Genomic DNA, 3,845 nt, shown 5'->3' with positions numbered 1-3,845 from the left:
GGTTTAAAATAATGAATTCTCTTTGAAATCTACAATCATGAGTGAGTAACCCATCAAAAATGTCGTTCGCCTGCAACAGTCCCTCCACTCTCAATTTCCAATAAGCGTGTATATCTTATCCCTTCCTACGATATTATTCAAAGCCACCCAAGTTTCGTTTGCCTGCAACACTTCCCCTACTCTCAATTTCCAAGTGTGTATATCTTATTCCCTCCTAGGATATTATTCAAAGTCACCCACGCTAGCAATTAGGAAATTTCATTCAGTCTCGATTAGAAGCGTGAAGCAGTCGAAAGTTCAAGTCTGTAACGCTGCAGTCATAATATTTTATTGTGGTGTAATAGCAGTATTGAAGCTTCAAGCAGTGCAAAGTACCAGTTTCACGTTGCAGATAGAATATTTTTTTATTGTCACGTAATTGTCGTAGATAATCTTTAGAAGGTAAGAATTATTTTTTCTTTTTTACGTTATTCTCTATTCTTAATATTATTTTATTATTATAGAAATGGATTTAACTAAGATTAATGAACTCGCAACTGTAGAACCAAAAACTTTTATAAAACTGAATACTTTGGAGATTGGGGGGTCATACCGAATAACTGAATTATCGAAAATTAAAACCAAATATGGGGAGAGAATAATAGCAAAGCTGCTTACGAAGGAATGGTTCTTCTTGCCTGCGAGGATGATGGCATTACTGGAAAAACCAGAACAATTCAAGAATTTTCAAGATGCAGCTTCAAATCAAATATTAACATTCACGTATCATGGTGGAAATTACAATAATATGACATTTGCAATTGTTAGTCAAATTTCAAAAGATTAATTTAGAAAACATTTGTAAGGAATAATTTAAACACAAATAAATGATTATTATATCTTATTTATTATTTTTTCCTTCATTATAATGATAAGCTTAACTATAGTCTATTAGCGATTAACATACATTTCTAACTATTAGCGATTAACTTACATTTCTAACTATTAACGATTAACTTACATTTCTAACAATACTTGTAAGCGGGTTATATTCAACAATTTTATCATGTATAATTAAACAATACGCAGTAGTATTACTTGCAATATTTTTAGAACAATCGATCTCTATTTTAACGTCAACTGTGCCAGATTTAATAGATTCGTTTTGATGCGAACAATCAATGACAAAGAGAGGGCCATATTCTAAGAAATTGTTGTAATCAAGCATTGGTTTCGACGGTTTTTCTCCAGCATAATAGGATTGGATAAATTTAACATACATATCATATAGTACAGAAAATCGTGATTTTTCAGTATCAGTATCAAGTCGATCATACGGATAAAATTCAGAATTAAGATAGACTTTAATATCACGAACAAAACTATCATCGAAGTCAAGCACCTTCATATGCTGCGTATTCTTCTTATTTGTTCTAAATGCTAGAATAACGTATCGAGGCTTCTCCAATTGTGTTGCAGCTTTTACAGCCCACGTATGCCTCTGTGTTTCTGGTAGAAGCGGGTATTCGTAGAGTTCCCAGGATCGAAAAGCCATGGTGAGGCTTTTGTTTTGGTCGATAATACGTAGAAATTGAAGTTTTGTGTATTCATTCAATGATATATGAGGAATTCTCCATTGCACTTTTTGAACATCAATTTTGGAGTCGGTGATTTTCGTTGAAGAATATATCGAATTCGTATCATTACGCGCTCGAATGAGAACGAGCTCATGACGTGCATTTATTATGACTCTTCTATAGTCTTCACAAAAACCCAACAGCATTTTCAGTGGTACGCAAAAATTAAAATATTTCGTAGGCTTATAATCTGATAGAAACCATCCTGAATGGTGTAGACTCGTACTCTCCTCCCCAGTCAGAGAAATGAGATTCTTCATGGAACTAGTAATACCCACATTCTTACTGCGGTCAATCTCAATACCATTCAATTCATAGCGAATTTCATCGAACAAGAATGCCATGGAATTGCAGTCAAGTCCCACTGTATCTTGAACTGTTGCACCCTGAGCACGAGTGCCCTCGATTAATTTTCCCTCTATGTATAGGTAACTCTCACATGGTAGAAGAATTAAATCTTGCTGTTGTATTGGAATTCGAATTTCGTCACTATTTCCCAATGATGCATTTGCATACGGATTGTAAGCATGTATTTCCATTTTAGTAATGCGATTGTCGTACACAGGTTGTGCGGTTACGTCCAACAGGTCCATTTTTATTTCTGACCTTGAAACCCAGTGATTGAAGAAAGGTTATATTTTTTCTTGTTAGCGGTCTTCTAACGTAATCCCCACCCAATGTATCTGCTCCTGCAGCAACTGTTGGACTGATGATAGGCTCATCTGGTATCGGTGATTTATAAGTATTCTTGTAAATTAGCATTTTCTAATGTGTAATCGAATTGTAATTTCTTCCCCACCGAAATTTACTAGACGGTTTTCCTGATCGAGAATGCGCAAAGTAAGACGGTCAATTACTTTCACAATGACTGGCAAGTAAATGACGTTTTTCGGTGTTTCCGAGATTTTATAGCTTGGTGGCACGCTTGGAAAAAATTCATGTATAACATGTTGAGGTTTGCCGTTTGTATATGCACCAGCAGTAATATTACATTCAATTCGTAAAATATTCACCCTTATAATGTTTACGGGCTGGTCTGATTCGGCTAGAGTGTTCGGCTGAATAATTCGATCTGACGAAAAACCCAATAAAGAGCCTATATTATTAGGTTTTGTAAAATCGATCAGATATTTACACTTTGTTTCACTTTTCAACGTATTATTATTAGCACGTAGAATAATGACATCTTCATTATCCGCCTCATGCATCAATGTACGCAAAAGATCATTTATAGCACTCAATTCATAACAACCTGTAGGTATAGTCAGATCTTCAGTATCGTAGTAAAACTTATTGTTCGACTCATCAACATTAGCGATTGAATTGAAGCTCTGAAAGTCTACGAGACCAAGTTCATATTGCTCCTCCCGAAGATTGATCGGTGGGAAAAAATCTGCCTCTAATATGGACTCGCGGTCAGACAGCGTAACCGTTAAAGACATTGTTCACGTAGAAACTTGACACACAACTGACCGCATATGCTTGTATCATACGATTGATATTGATCGTGGTTGTAGTAGATTATAGCAGAAGGACCAAAATAATCTAAAAGTTCAATTGGAGGTTTCAAATTTCCAAAGGAGTCGAAATACTTTACGTAATTATTACGTTTAACGTAGGCAACCCAATGTGTACCAGAACCTTTATCTTCATCAAGATTCACGATTGCACACTCATTGCATAGTACGGTTTGCGGTAGAGATGTGCGCATAAAAACTCCTCGAAAATGTGGTATATCCTGACATGCATGTAATAATTGAATATTACTAGTAGCTCTAGATTTCGGGAGGTTGCTTATTTTTTTTTTTTTTGCGAGGTTTTTTTCCTCCTTTTCAAACCCTCTCCCCTTCGTCCGTAAGGGGTTAGGTATAAACCATGTCCACGCCTGCCTTCTATTACACGATTGTGACGCTGTATCTCTTCCAATTGTCTCTTGGATGCTTTCGCATCGTTTACAGCTTTTGTTATACCTGCTGCGCCCCCAGCTAATGCGCCCACTGCACTCAACAGTGGGAGCAGAGGTAATAAACCCCCCCGTTTTTTTTGTTGAGTAAATTGCTTTTTCCTCAATAAACCTCCTCGTTTCTTCGGTACACGAATTTTTCTTTTCTTCATGCTTCTTCCATGCACTTGTAGGCCTAAGCCAAGTTTTCGTTTTACATTCATGGATGCCCAGACTGCTGCTGCAGCTGCTCGTTCACGTAAAGATGAGTCACTAGCAGTGATACG

The sequence above is a fragment of the Prorops nasuta genome, unplaced genomic scaffold, assembly GCF_024137725.1.
Source record: "Prorops nasuta isolate Cenicafe-Biocafe unplaced genomic scaffold, Cenicafe_Pnas_1.2 PNAS00034, whole genome shotgun sequence".
Lineage (NCBI taxonomy): Eukaryota > Metazoa > Arthropoda > Insecta > Hymenoptera > Bethylidae > Prorops > Prorops nasuta.
Note: the sequence above shows the minus strand (reverse complement) of the source record.